Source organism: Glandiceps talaboti, chromosome 18, assembly GCF_964340395.1.
Source record: "Glandiceps talaboti chromosome 18, keGlaTala1.1, whole genome shotgun sequence".
NCBI classification, from domain to species: Eukaryota; Metazoa; Hemichordata; class Enteropneusta; family Spengelidae; genus Glandiceps; species Glandiceps talaboti.
In genome coordinates this window covers 9,254,033-9,271,322 of record NC_135566.1, presented here as the reverse complement: position 1 = coordinate 9,271,322, position 17,290 = coordinate 9,254,033, and positions in this window count along the sequence as shown.

Sequence of the window (17,290 nt, the reverse complement as noted above, 5' to 3'; positions counted from 1 at the left end):
TAAGCATTTGAACATCATTGCCACTTTCACTTGTCTGTTTTAAGCATGTAATTAAAAACGGTCTAATTACTTTTTGGCATAATTGTTGTTTTCAAGTTACTTTTATTTTACTACTTACATTCCTTTAAAGCATCAGTAGTTACTGACAACTCGTTTAAAAAAAAATCTTTTTACATTATAGGTTGTTATAATACCGCATCTACATTATCGAATACTTTCTCATACGTCTTCTTCTTCTTCATAGCGCTTTACCTAAACTAAATTATAGTACAAGGAACTCAGTGATAGTGTGACAGTCGAGCCCCATGCGTGCTACTTATTCATCACCAGGAGAATTTATTTTATTCGCCATTTACCCAGTAAATATGTCGAGAGTGTCCCAGTCGAAATATGTTGCTGAGTAAGTTATGGTGTCGGGTAATTTCTAAATTCCATAAGGCAGAATGCTAGGCAAGTACATACTTTTACAGTAATAATGTCGAACTACAGTAATAATATAGTACAGAACAATGGTTTGTACGTCGGGAAGACTTTAATTTGTAAGCCCAATTTCTCGCTATACTACTGCAATCATGTAGCATCCACACGTTCCTCGATATACTACTCACAGTGCGTATATAGCATCTACTACTACCACATTTACCAAACCTAGCATGGATGGGTACAAATGCTTGTTAGCGAATTTTCAAATGGACCCCTTTCCCCCAGAATATTTCATTGAAAAACGCCGCCCTTTTAGTGGATCTAGGAGAAAATCGCTGTCTGGAAAAAAAACACCCCCATATTTCCGAAATCCGGGAGATGTTACCTTCAAGGACACCTAATCCACACACTCACGTACACTATTCTCCTATTCTCGGAGGGTAATCTGAAAAAGTACCACGTTTTTACAATTCCACGGACCTAGATGGCCGACGAAAAACACACCTTTTTCGTGAAATTTCTAACAAGCATTCATACCGCTTCGTCTGGGACTGCCACCACCGGGTGGTCCAGGAAGCCCAACATTCAGGGTGCAGGCTGGGTTAAGTACGTATTATATGAAGACCCCTCCCTGTAACAGGCTGTATAACCACTAGTCTCTCAGTCGGAGTGTCCTGGCTTCCAAGTGTTCGGATTCTTGGGTATCCCGTGCAACTGTCCACACTTTGTGTGAATCCGTAAAATCATGGCGAAAAGTTGTAATCCTGGGTTCAGTTTGGTTGATACGGAAGTCGCGTGCAGGGATAGTGTTGTGACTGGTGTCGGTAGTAATAGTCACTGGTATTGTGATTACACCGGCCCACCGACAACCTATATGTAAGGGCAGATATTGGGTTCAAATTGACAGATTCTGGACGATTTGTACACATCACACATGGATGACATGATCCCTGGACCAGTATTTAGTTTACACACTCTAAATAACGAATGACAACGACACAGTTACTTTGTCAAAACTCTCAACAATGGCCATTACACAGAAGATCAGTGCTTGCTATGTCGAGGTTACAGCCGAAGGAATGGAACCTCACGGCAGTCGATTAATAACATTATATTAAGAAAAACTTCATAAAATGGTGATCCTAGTACTTGGCCAAACTGGCTAACATGTTACAGAGATTTCGTTTAGGATTCATATTATATGATATTAATTATACATTGAATATAATGCAGGATTTATATTGTTTTATTTATCTCATATCTCATTGCAAAATTAGCATTTTGTTATCCTTAATTATATTTTATCATCACTGGCATTCAACTAAATTTGCAAATTTCGACTATGTACAAAAAAGCGGAGCTCTTTCGATAGATAGATCGCTCGTTTTATTAGGCATGAGCTCAGGCCGGCTAGTATTAAATCTGACTCAGAAGTAGATTATTCTTCTGTGACCCTAATTTAACCTTGTGAATCATGATGATATTGAAATTGGAGTTAGTTGGTTGACCGACGATGCAGTTGGAAGTACCTTTTTGATAGACCCAACGAATAGTTGAAGCAGCTTTTTGAAGAGAGTAGTAGTTTTCCTGTTGAGTTTGGAAAATATAATGTTTACATTTTTGCTGTGTTTCCGAGTTGTGTTACTCGTTGTTTTAAGGAGCCATGGGTTATTACGCAATGTTATGTTAATTAACTGGTAATAACTAATTAAAAATATACCTGGTCGGAGGGAGCATTTTGGTAAAGTCACCAGATATTGTTATAAATGGTAGACATTGCAAGAACAGATTTATGAGCTAGTGCATAGTTTTCTTTTTGTTGTTGGTAGCTGCGATAGATGTACATCACTGCGACTTAACATTCTCGCAAACTAGAGCTGTTATTTCTTCCGTCGACACTGCGAAATAATTGTGGTTAACGACGATGTGACTTTTAAAAAATAATCATGCATGTTAGCTCCTAGAGACCATGGACCAGAAATATTTGCTGATGTCACGATAAATCTCGCTTGGTGATTTAATTTTATTTAGTGGTTTGTTGTATGCTAGTGGCTCGCTACCAAAACTTATTACCTCCCTTAAGGGTACGGGAGGTATTAAAAGGGGAAGGTGTGTGTGTCTGTCTGTCTGTCTGTCTGTCTGTCTGTCTGTCTGTCTGTCTGTCTGTCCGTGTCATCATTTTCTAAAAATTGATTGGCTCAATTGTAATGAAATTTGGAATATATAATACTTAGGGTAATGGCTAGACCTGATTAGGTTTTGAGCCAGATCTGTTAATGTTTAATTAGAGAAATTTGCATATTAATGAAATCAATAATTATGCAATATCTTAAGACTGCATACTTCAATTTCAATATAATTCAGTATATTCGTTAAACATAGCAACATACATTTGTCCTATAAAATGTGTTGATGTACCTTACAGCGTTAATGAATAATTTGTATAATTAATTAATTTTGGTAATTAGGCTATATCTTAAGAATGCATACTTCAAATTCAACATAATTTAGAACATACTTTAACCATAAGAAAACACATATGTCATGTCAAGTTTGTTGATGTACATGTACCTTTCACTGTTAATGAATAATTTGCATAATTAATGATTTTCGGTAATTAGGCTATATCTTAAGAATACATACTTCAATTTCAATATAATTCAGTACACACGTTAACCTTAACAATCGCATATGTCCTGTAAAGCTTGTTGATGTAATTTTCAATGTTAATGAATAATTTGCATAATTAATGATTCTTGGTAATTAGGCTATATCTTACGACTGCATACTTCAATTTCAATATAATTCAGTACATACATTAACCATAACACATTGTGTATGTCCTATAAAGTTAGTTGATGTACCTTACAGTGTTAATGAATAATTTGCATAATTAATGATTTTCGGTAATTAGGCTATATCTTAAGACTGCATACTTCAATTTCAATACAATTTAGTACATACGTTAACCATAACAAAGCGGATATGTCCTATAAAACTTTTGATATAGCTTACAGTTTTAATGAAAAATTTACATAATTAATGATTTTAGGTAACTAGGTTGTATCTTTAAAATTCAAGCTTCAAATTTCGTATAATATGATACATATATCAACCATGATAATACACCAGTGACCTGTCTTATGAAGTTTGTTGCTACAACTTTTACCTTTAATGATTATTTTGAATAATGAACGATATTCAGTAATTAAGTAGTATCATACACTCTTACATGCATTAACTTAAGAAAGCACGCTTGTCTAAAAACAAAGCCTGTTACCATTTAAAAAAAAATTTAATGAGTTATTTGTAAAATTAGCGATTCCCTTACGGGAGGCATTCAGTTTAAATCTGGTTTTCTAATACCTTGATTGGCATAGTGATACAACAATATGAGCGTTGATTTGCTCTGTGACTGAGTTGATTCTAATCGAAAGCAACCAACTGGTACCAACGGCCGCCTTTTAGTGACAGACTTGGGTTAGGCTACAAGACGCATTACGTGTTATTTTGTCGGTAAGACTGTGACGGCAGGGCATCTCACATTATATGAGAGGTTTGTTTTATTGCCTGACCTGTTGGATGAGGTTATGTGATGTGATGGATTTTTCGGGGGACCGAAAAGACAAGAAAGGGAGAGATGTCATAAAATTGACTTAGATTGAGATTATGTATTTGGGAAAACCCCACGTCCCCCTGTGATTACTTGGCTATTGTACAAAGGTTTAATATGTGACTGGGATTGCCCAACCAGGTTGTGGCAACATGGTCTTTCTCTGTTTGCATGTCCTCTTGCATTAAGGGATGCCCTTGAGGACGCCGGCAACTGATGAGTGCTGTAGAAATTCCCTCATATGAAGTCATCCAACTAAGCTCTTATCACTGAACCCGTTCGGTGAAAGTTCAACAGGACTAAGGAACGTTTGGACTCATTCTAAATGCTTGTAGGGCCGCACTTTTGTATACAAACGACGAAGTCTGATCCTTTTGGTCTGAATACTGGCGTTGACAGCTGTGTATTTCCACGACAATATCTTCTGTACGATTGGATTATAGTAAACGGTGAAGTTGCGATCGTCGGTGATAATTAACTTGAAATGCGATCGTCAGCGAAATTCTAACTTATCGTATACACAAAGCTCTCAGTAATATATTCTTTGAGAAAACACGAAAATGCTACAAGAAATTAATGTTTTGGTGACATCCAATGAATATTAATTAGTCACTTACATAACATAATTTCACGTAATTATAGGCCATATCTTAAGAATATAAATTCGATATAATTTGGTATTTACATTAAACATAATAAAGTCTATAGGTCCGATAATCTTTATAGTTTTGATGAGTAATTTGCCTTGGTAGGGTTTGAAGTGTTAATGAGTAATTTGAATAATTACTGATTTTAGTCATTTGAATAATTAATGATCTTCAGTAACTAAGCTATATCTTAAGAACGAAAACTTCAAATTCTTTATAATTTTGCACATACATCAACCAAAACAAAGCACTCGTATCCTATAAAGACTGTTGACAAAGTAGTTTTAATGATTAATTTGTATAGTTTATTTTTACTTTTCGTAAGGAAGGTATTGTATTGGGGTTGAAAAGTCTATGTGTGTGTGTGTGTGTCTGTCTGTCTGTCTGTCTGTCTGTCTGTATGTATGTATGTATGTATGTATGTATGTATGTCTCTGTGTGTGTGTGTCTGTCTGTTGGTGTGTCTGTATCACCATTTTGTAAAAAATGACGTTCAACTCAAATGACATTTGAGGAACGTATTCGGTAAGGTAACGGCAAGAAGAGATTAGGTTTTGGTAAACATTTCATGAATATTAATTAATAATTTATGTAATTAATGGTGTTCAGTAATTAGGCTATATCTTAAGAATGCACGCTTCAAATTCAATATAACATGGTAATACATTTGCAATACCAAAGCGCGTCTGTCCTGAAAATATTATTGATGTAGCTTTTAGTGTTTATAAGTTATTTGCATATTTTCGCAAATTAGATCTTTAGGGCAAATAAAAGAAAAGCATTGTTTCAGGTCAGGACATGTTGTCTAAAGTGGTGCGAGAACGCGGAGTTTTAAAAAAAAATAACAAAATTGGCGAAGAGTAGTTCTGCAGTTTTCTTCACTGAAGTAGCAAGTAATATAGGGAGAATTATTTTTGTGTTTTCCCTTGGATCTGCAGACTACATTGGCTGGACAAACACGGAAAAAGAGAGATCTAAGCAGGGGTTTTCAAGTGATGTGAACTGGCCAGAAACAATTCTTTTTTTTTTTCTTAAAGACACCTTCTACATTGAGACCTATGCTACAACGTTCTATAGAAACGTCACATTACATGTTGTGGTTGGCCGTAAGATCGCAACTGTGGGCAGTCATGCACTGACATAAGTTCATATGATCTCTTCACTATTTCAAAATTGAAAGATCTTCTTTTTACTTTGTTCAATACTCCCGCGTGTTTCTAATCGCTGAATGCATGCATGAGAAGATCGTCAGTCAAATCAGGTCAACTTCAATTTCTGGATCAATCACATGCTTTCCACTGAAAATTCTTGCTGGAGAATTTGCCTGGATAAATCGATATGATCTTTTCCTCGATCAAAATTGAAAATCCTCTCTCTTTTTTTAAGTATAAACCATTCCATACATAATAGGAGCGAGTTTGCTGCTAGAACACAGTGCATTTATTCGTAACATATTGTCACGATGCAATTCGATCGCGCAAATGTAAATGTTGTTACTGCTTTGCAATGTTGGGCTCTGTACGCAGCGCTTGAATTTGGGTGAAATTTTCCCCAATTTTCCGACATTGATTGACTTCGTTCTAAACCATTCAAAGTTTTCGGGTTGTTTGTATTAAACGGTACGTATATCGATTATATATATGTAACTTTCTGTCCAGATTTGATTTTTAAATTTCGAGAAACCAAACGAACTTGAGAGTCATGGAAATTCACTTCATTGCGAAATTCTTGAACTGAGTGTTATATAATAAGGATGTTGCCGTAAACGAGTTGTATAGAATCAATTATAATGTTTACCATGAAATGTGTAAACTTTCTGATGCGTCCTAGCGACGTTACGGGGGTTTGAATTTTGTTTATAATTATTTGCCTTGGAAACGAGAGTATCGCAAGCGCCGAGTGAAGTCAAGCATGGCAAGCTTTCCTGTATTGAGAATATGTAGTGCGCATTTGAACAACTTTTTCGACAACTAACTCTCACTGGGACTTAAAAAATCACAGACATAGAGCTAAATGTCTTGCTTAAATCATGACATTTTTAGTTGCGTTAATTTGACCTAATCGCACAGCATCACGTCATGTCACGTCACATCATACACATAGGTGTAATTCTCTAAAAACACTATGCCGTTTTATTGACACTCTGGTGTTGTGCGGTAAATTCTGTTTATTTTCAGATTCATCGCAAGATTAGAAATCACTGCACTCAACTCCGGTTTATGCAACTCCTACTTTCATTTCCAAGTTTGGAATTTCAATGTAAAATTGAAACGTTGCTGACTCGTAACAATATTCAATTTTGATATAGATAATACATTGAATCCATCAAAAGAATGAACACTCTAAACAGAAATTCATTATGTTCAAATGACATAAGCAACCATAACATTTGTTCTAGAACACTATATGCAATATGTATGTATAATAACTTCATTTAAAAAAACATTACACCTGTTCCACGACATACTTCGATTGATATCACAAAGTCCTTTCAGATATCTTATAGTTTGGTACACCTTTTTGCCAATTGGGGAATTGAAGGGTACATCATGTAATATACCCAAGGATTTTGCATTCCAGCAGTTATTATGTGTAGGAACACAAAACTGAAGACTACAATTACGAAACATTCAGCTTACATCTGGTTGGTAATTAAACTATATCTTAAAATGGCCCTATCGATGAGGATTGGGTATTTATAAAATAATTGCATCATGGCTTCCTACATAACAAATCTATGTGAAACAACATATGCAAAGTCCTTATTTGTTACTCATAAATTGCTAGAGATAAATAAATGTGTAAAATATTTGTTATTGTATGTACAATTACAAACCTTTTACATTTTTTTGCAATGTATTCAGTTACAAACACAGACTTGGTATATGTTGTTACGCCATATCCTATGGAGATTGTTTACATAACGTACACAGCTCGTCCTGTGATCGACAGCTTCTGATGCTTATTTTTTACTTTACCAGGACAAAGTACCGGTCAAGCTTAGTTAGCTCTGTACCAACGGTTATGTATAGATCCGAAGTCAGAGACTGCAATGGTTACTGTTCTTCATTACAATGCAAAGGTACTTTACATTCCGTTATTATAGACAATGTTATAACTCGTAACATTCAGTAAAACATATGTATGAATTGCCAGAATTGGCTGTAGCATCCGCACCAAGTGTAAAAGTATATATTACCATTTCAATTGTTGTCATTATTAGCCCAGTATGTGCTGTTTTTCTAAGTAATTTATCTGCAATCATTGTTACCAGCGCAAAGCAAGTAAACATTACAGGCATTGACGAGTGTCAATAAAGATACAACATTGTCAAGCTCTCTTTAAGAGCTAAGTATAATCACTGCTGTGACTTATCATTCTCTGAAATAAGCCTGCTGTTTACCTTGCATAAAACTTGATTACATTAGAGGCCAAACAGTAATTGGCTATAATGAAAACACTTAAAATAAATTGCCTTGAAATTGCTTTGAGTGTGGCAAATAGGTGTTTTATATCTATTCTTAAATTATAAGTTGGTGTTTACTTATATGAGATTTGTATTGAACATGTAAGCTTACATTGTATAGAAAAAAAAGGCTATTAGGTGGGATAAATTCCACTCTTCTAAACGTAATCGTATTAATATACCATTGTTCTTGTTTGCTTACATGCTGTTACCTCATACTATTCACCCATGAATTTGTATGAAATCCTTTGAATATTATATTAGCCACATTCGAGAATAAAACAATACAATCGCAAAAATTGTGAAGTCTCACGAGAAACAATGGATGAGGAAACTGACATGAAAGTAACAAGACAATATAAAACCGTTCTTCCAATCTGTAATGCTGTACATATGATAAGAAGAAATAAATAACACATACACAGATAGCATTTGGAAATAATGGAAAACCTGAACTAGACACTCGCACATTATTAATATTAGGCCTTATCAAATCTTTACGCGTTCAAAGGAATGCAGAGACATGTACAGTTACATTGTGATATCCGCCACTTTTCATGCACATGTTGTAGTGGATAGTCTAAGCTGTTGCTGGGTCACAGTCGCAATGTGGAGACTTAGTTGTTATATGCGTTTAAGCCTATAATCATTTCTGCAAGAATCGTACCACTGTGTATTAAATATAAATCTCCGTTTGGTCGAAGAGCATTTGTGAGATAGAATATCACAAAGCTATCATTTCTCATAATCAATCAATCTTAATGTTATATGCACTGCCCAAAATGAAATACCGATTTCATTTTTGGCTTCTAAGGGAATGCCTGTGTTTTGGATCTATGTCTATCTGGCTGTGTTTGTGTGACTGTCTGTTTGAATGTCTGTCTGTCTGTCTGTCTGTCTGTCTGTCTGTCTGTCTGTCTGTCTGTCTGTCTGTCCGTCCGTCCGTCCGTCCGTCCGTCCGTCCGTCTGTCTGTCTGACTGACTACTGTCTTTTAGGCTCGTAGTTTTCTGAAAAAACATGGCTCAGTTCATTTGGTGCTTATTCTTTAGGGAAATGGATAGAACTGATTTAGGTTTTGGTAAATATGCCATGAATATTAACAAGTTATTTGCATAAACAGTGATTTTCAATAATTAGGAGCTATCTTAAGAGTTGATGGTAACCAATTTCATGAGTCCTATAAAGTTTGATAATGTAACTTTTTGTTGTAATGAGTCATTTGAATTGCATAATGTATGATTTTTACCATCTGTAAGGAAGATTATATTGGCATGGGGCTGAAAGGTCTGTCTTTCTGACTGACTGACTGACTGACTGACTGACTGTCTGACTGACTGTCTGTCTATCTGTCTGTCTGTCTGTCTGTCTGTCTGTCTGTCTGTCTGTCTGCCTCAAACACGGCTGACTCAATTTGAACGAAATCTGGTGCACGTATTCTGTAGGGTAATGGCAAGAACTGATAAGGATTTGGTAAACAAACCATTAATATTAATGGCTATATCTTAAAGGCATGACTGTCTGTGCCTGGCACCCTATTTTGCATATGACTGACTGTATGTTTTGGAGAACTTGTGATGACTCACTGGCAAGTAATCACCAAAATATAAACATTCCCTATCTGGGTTGTTAACATGCAAATGTTGCATATTTGAATAATCCTGAGTGACACACAATCTAAACAGCTGTTTGAAGGACAATTTGTTTCATTTTGAAAGGATTGTATGATACAAACTGATTGATTTTCAACTAATTTGTGTATCAAGTTACCATCCTACGACATTCACAAACAATTTGTACATGATTCATGACCTGTGTGTTTCTCGGAGTACAGAAAAAATGCTGAAAACAAGACCCAGAAGCTAGTTTGAATTTCCCGTCTTTGCATAGATTAGCCATAATCCTCTTTATATAGGGCAGTTCTGTGTTTAAATTTTCATAATATAGCTTGTAGCTGTAATGGCTCATTTGGATAACTAATGATTTTCAGAAATTAGGCTATAACTTATGAATGCGCACTTCAATTCAATATAATATATTAAATAATAGATAATAATGTTAGTTTTTTATATAACGCTTTCCCACTCTGTGCTCATAGTGCTTACAATTATTACCCCTGGATCGGATCAGAACGGCACAATGGCCCTTTACTTCCTCAACTCCCCGGGGAGCATACAATCCATTGCAGCATTTAAGCACATAGGATTAAAGCATTCATATTGCAACATACATCCTAATTATACAGCTGGGTTGACTGAGGCACAGTCGTGGTTCAAATCTTGCCCAAGGTCTTTAGCCACTCAGAAACAATCGGCAGCGATGGGGCTATAACCTCCGACCTGTAGATTCCAAGCCGGCCACGCTAACCATTCATCCATCACGACTCCAAAGAGTTGTGGTGAAATACAATGGCCTCCTATTATCAACGTCAGTTTCATCATTAACATGTATTTTACGCAAATATAATGATTGAAATACGTAAGAGAGTAGGATATCATTTCGACGCTTAGATACGTTGTTTGGTACCCGTTTACGGATTAGCTCCAACCGCATAGTCTGGATGGAGTCACAAGAATAGCCACTGTCCGCCCATCCGTCTAGATCTGTGGAAAGCAATTCATATCACTGTCAGACAGACAAAAAAAAGAGACAAAAAGATACTTGGATTTTTAAAGTTAAAAGATATGATCAAAGGAGTAATAAATTGTTGAATTTCTTTATAGCTTGTAATGGTATAAACCACTGTAATGTTGGTGGTGTTCGATGCACCACTGCAAGTAATCACTACTGCCTTGAATGTCAACATACTCTGAGTACAGATGAATCCGCCTATGCTCTGCTAACTCGTGGCAGTGTTAGCAACGGCATATGTCAAGGTAAAGCCAGTTTAAATGAAATGCATTTTCGCACGTTTTGAAATTACATGGTATTTGAAATTGCGAAACTGTTATCTGCAGAATTATCAGTGACATTTTCAAAGCGGATACCCCACATATATATTTTATATGACAGAACAAAACACAGTGATACTCTTTACTAATACATCTAGATCAACAAGTTCAGTTGTCATATTTACTATGTAACATTTTGCTTTTGTCAATCTTGTGAGCACTTGTGTACATGTGATTCAAACTTGAATTATTTTCTGTACATCCTGTTTGGATATTACTATTTCTGGATGTTAACATGAACATACACTCAGTTCATCCAAACAATGTTGTATTGTCGATACAGAGAAATGTAACTGGCTTCCTGGAACTGGTCGGTCATTTTGCTATCCCGGTACATGTAATTTTAATGGACCTCCATCTACATGCCAGTGTACAGATGGTTTCTCAGGTACCGACTGCCTCACAAGTGAGTGTTTAACTTCTAGTGTGACTATTTTACCCCTTAGTTTGTATTCTTCTCCCCGTAAAGACGTTCTTCATCTCATTTTAAATCACTGTATTGGTTTAGAACTTCATACACTGAACATAAATTTTAGATTTTGAAAGACAGGGTATTATACGTGTGTACACAAAACGCCATCTTGGTCATTTTCACACTCCCTAATATGGATAAGGACTCTTCAAGACTCTACATTTGAAAAAAAAAGTTTAGTTGCATTACATTTGAAAAAAAAGTTTAAATGCATTTTTATTTCAATTCTAAGTTTCTAAATCCAGTGATGTTTTGAATGGACGTGCAACGTTAAGATCAGCAAATGGAGGAGCAAAAGATGTCCAAGTCAATGCTACAGATCTTGTTATCTACCTTAACGCCCTGAATATGAATACGTTACAAGTAACGTGGTCAGCACAGTTTACAGGAGCCGACACCTTTCCAACTCGTCCTGCCTATGTACAAGAATTTGCAGTAGGATTGATAAATTCTTCTTCTTCATACACTATAATATCATCAGAAGGTAAATTAGAAATTCTACATGTAGGCATAAACTTCAATAGTCCCATTATAATATATATAGTTAAAAAATCTTCATACACATGCTTAATTGTAATCACGATTTATATACTGGTCTTATATTATACCAGCAATTTTGACAGTTGTTCCTGAAAAAATGAATAGCCGATGACATTGGAAAAAAACACACCTTCATGATATAGTAACAACATATTGATTATGTAATTCGGTACGGTATGTAGTACATTTGATTCTAAAAGGTGAAATTATTTTTGTATTACTGTACTACAAAATAATATACACCTCCTATCTAAAGTAACTGTCACACTATGTAATATAAGAGCGATTGAGAAATAGCATATCATTCAAACGAGACACGTTAATGAAAACATTTTGTCATTTGTCATTGAGTGATCTCAGCCAGGTAGTCCTTAACATGACATTGGCAATCAGCCTGGTGAATGACTGATCAAATTGATTTTTATTTGAAAGGCCACAGGCAATCATGGAATATGGAAGATCAAAACATTCATCCCGACAACAGTCTTCCATTAAGTCAGGTTAATCCATTAAGGAGTCCAAAAAGTTACAATATATTCGACGACATAAGACATACGTTCCAGCATGGTGATAGGTATGTATCTCCGTTTTTCTTCCTGATATGTATGTACTATACTTACATGTGAATGTATTTTATTTGTTATTATAACGTCCATATTTTCAGAATAAAACTGTGCGTTCATACTGACCTTGTCTCAAATGACAATGTCTTCTACTCTGCATAGTTGATGTCAACCATGTAAGAAAGTGGAACATTTAATTTTTCGAATGCCTTTATGTGGCATTACCTGTATCGGTTGGCTAATTATAGTTTGTTCTTTGATAAATACATCAAATCTGTACTGGAAAAAACAACGTATTTATGATTGCAACTGCATCGATTAGTAGAAACAGTAGTTAAATCCTGTTGAAATGATGCTAAATAAAATCTAATCGATGTCACAAAGTGTTGCATGTGGTCATATAATGTTTATTCAATTTGGGCAGGGTCGACGTGACTATCACGGCAACCAATGGTGGGTGTATTAAAATGACTGGACATCCGACCCCAAGTAACTGGCGAAGAGAGAATTACAGCGGTAGAACGTTGTCTTACACTGGGGGTTTTATTTTCGATACTGACCTGCCATATCATTGTGCTCTAACAACCACTTGCACCAATGTGATGTTGGATAGAGGACCACCATTTACCAAACAGGTTGATATGAATACATATGGTTTCTGTATGACTAGTTCGGTAACCATTGTACGGGAACAAGTAGTATTTACGACAAGGGCGCCGGCCGGGGGCTGACGAGAAAATAATTTGGTCAAATTGTTTCACAGCGCCCCCCCCCCTTCACTTACTCAAAAATGTTGAATTTCATGGCACACGAAATGGACCAAGGATTTTCGTAGCTTCCCTACCCAAATGCTACATCTGAAGTTATACTGTACCCCTCCCTCACATCACGTATTCTAGAGATGCACAAGTGTATATATGGTACACTACATTAAGATAACAGTCAATCGACTTCGCCGTCTATACATAATAAGAGAATTCTTTACAATGGATGTTCACGGGCTTTTCAATGACAGATCTCCCATTTTGTATATACTTTGCAAGCGGGACTTTCCATTGCAATCTTGATTTGGGTGAGAAACAGCATCACCACGATCGCTAGTGGGGAGGGTAGTCCCACTTCCACGGCAAGTCCTTTTTTTTTAAAGTAAGGACATACATGTACTGTAGGAAGCCATTTAGAGGCATACAATTTCAAACCATACACATTATTGAAAACCTAAGAGTACTTGAATATTGTCTTCGATACCCCAATTTTGCTCTCAATATATTACCACATGATTCTATCCTATGCATTAGATCCTATAAATAGATAGTATCCTTTGGTTATTGCTTCAAAAATAAATACTTAGTATATGGTACAACTGCCGACATTAGAGCGTGGATAAACAACCTTTTACAAACATGGAAAGTAAACAAAAGAATTGGATTAATAACACTCGGCTCAGCATGTTGGAACAGCAGAGACTTGTATTACACACCAATGTTTGATAAGTACAGTTTTATGGTCTCAGGGGACCCCGAAATTTGTTTGTGAACTTGAATTATTATGTAAAGTGCCATAAAACTGTGTTCTCATCAAATGATTGAATGTAATACAAGTCTTTGCACTTCCAACATGCTGCGCTTAGTGTTATTATCCCAATACAGTTGTTCACTTTCTCTTTTTGTAAGGGGTTCCATTTGTCCATGGTCTGACGTCGGCAGTTGTAGTAAGAGTGGACACTTTTGCACACGTACAAGGTAAACGACTAGTCTTGAGGTTTACTTTGGCTCAGAACATGAGTATACAATTTCGTGGGCCTCTTTTGGACCATCAAAATTTTCAACTCCCCTCCCTTAAAGTGGCCATATGGATGAGGATTGAGTATATACTTTGGATTTATAATTTATGTGACATTGTTATCTTGGGTTCCTACTAGAAAAATAATGTAAAACAATATAGACCAGGTCTGTGTTTGTAACTCATTACATTGCAACAAGTCAAAGAATGTGTAAAAAGTTTGTTATTGTACGTACAATAACAAACATTTTACACATATTTTATTAATTTCTTGCAATTATTGAGTTACAAACAAGGACTTGGCATATGTTGTTTCACATTGATTTTTCAAGTTGGAAGCCATGAGAAAATTGTTTTATAAATCAAATATCCAAAATAAATACCCAATCCACATCCATATGGTCACTTTAACGATCACACCAAAAAAATTGTTTGTGCAACCACCCGGTATCCCCCCCCCCCATTTTCTTCCTAGCCCACCACTCGTAAATGCTGCCTATTTCCTAACTGACGAGTACTAGTATAGTATATCGATGGCGGAATACCTTATGAAATAGCATGTTGAGAAAGTCTATAGTCGTATTAAGATGTACGACTGTCGGGTAAATAAACATCATTGAAAACTTTATTTAGTAATACATTTCGTAAACATGTCTTTTCTTTACTGCCGTATATAATCTCTTAAATTTCTGATAGGGTATAACGGAAGGTTGCTGCTACAACATTATTTTAAGAAGATATATACAACAACATAAAAATAGTTGGAATGTAAAATAGTAATACTAGCTCACAGTTCAACTTTTTTGTACATAGCTAGTGTTTAATTAGTTAATTAGTTTAATTAGAATTGGAAGATTTAATCAATTATGATAAATTTGACAGGCCACCTTACGGATTACATGGTCTGGATGGGAAGATGATTTATCAAGAATTAACAAGTACAGAGTTAAGGTCATGCCAACCCAGTCAAATAACGGTGAACTCACATGTGATACTAGCGAAACCAATGCTGAAATATGTGAGGAGGAAGCACCAGCATCCGATTGCTCAATTACTGTTACTGACCCAGGTAATTGTTACTAATATACATAAGTAAATATCAGTATTTTAACCATTTATAGCGGTAAACATGCTACAAGTCCATTATGATGATGTACACTAATAATTAGAAAATAACATTGGCTGTCGCTCATTGTTCACTATATCTCCCAGTTCTCCCTTTAAATGCCTGTCTGTCTGTCTGTCTGTCTGTCTGTCTGTCCGTCCCTGTCTGCCTGTCTGTCTGTCTTTGTCTCTCTCTCTCTCTCTCTCTCTCTCTCTCTCTCTCTCCCTCTCTCTCTCTCTCTCTCTCTCTCTCTCTCTCTCTCTCTCTCTCTCTCTCTCTCTCTCTCTCTGTCTGTCTCTCGCTGTGTGTGTGTTTCTCGCTCTCTCTGATCTCGATCTCTCTCAGTACATAGATTAAATGTTAAGTAACATAAATATACCTAAATTCGCAATATTTTATGAATGATTTCTCTTGAAGACACTTCGAGCAATAATATCATTGCTTTTAGTCATTGTCTACGGTTTCAAGCGATCTTTCGTTTGCTTGTTCATTCTCTCATCCCTTCATTCATTCATTTTGCAATCCACTACGAAATTAATTTAACCAAGAAAGCTGCAATTAATGTAACACTGGCTTATGTAAGCCTCGCCAATTATCCCCTCCAAATTTAATGTATGGTACTTATTAACTTATTACCAAACCAGAACGACTAAGAGTTTCAATTATGCGACACGATTCTTTTTTTAAATTACATCTCACACAACGTTTGTTTCCTACCAATTACACAAACAAAATACAGACACCGGTAGTGCGCATGCACATGAAATGCTTCCATATAATATGGCACATACATCAACCATAACAAAGCACACATATCGTCAAAGCATGTTGGCATAGTTTTAGTTTTAATGATTAATTTGCATAATTTATGATTTCAGTAATTAGGTCATATCTAAAGAATGCATACTTCAAATTCTGCCAATTCGGTACATACATCAACAATAGTAAGCATGAATGCCCTATAAAGTATGTTTACTTTTAATGTATAATTTGCATAATTAGTTATGGTAATTAGGCTATATATTAAGAATGCAAGTTTCAAATTTAATATAGTTTGGCACATACATCAACCATAAGCACACATATCCTATAAAGCATGTTGGCTTAGTTTTCATTTTATTTCTAATGATTGATGTGCATAATTAATACTTTTCAGCAATTAGGTTATATCTTAACAAGAATGAATAGGAACAAAAACCTATGGTTTGCCGTAATGGGAGGCATTCAGTTTAAATCTGGTATATACTTGCGCACTATCAGTGCCTGTATTTTGTCTCATGAAATCATTCCTGACAAAAAGCCTTGTGTGAGACCTAAAAGACTATGTGTCGCCAAATTGAATCTCTATAGTCACTCTGGTTTGGTAGTAACTATTCAGTAACATTTCAATTTCTGTAATGGATACTGTTATGTTCTTCATTTCCTCCCTAGGCAATTATTGTGTAGAATTAACTGTTACTGACAATGCCGAGAACCACAGATCTGCTATACGGTATGTGTTATTCGACGATACGTATTCTGTTGAATTAGACCAGATTGGACATTATCCATTATGGGTTGCATCGGCTTCAAAAGATTCTGACCTGGTATGGCAAACAGATACACATGATTCTCTTCCAGTACGTCCTAAGGTGAGAATGCTGTAAAGTGTCATGTTTAAAACAAATAAGATATGGCCATATTCGGAATGATTTCATTTCTAAGCTAACTTTATTGGAGCCTCTTCATTT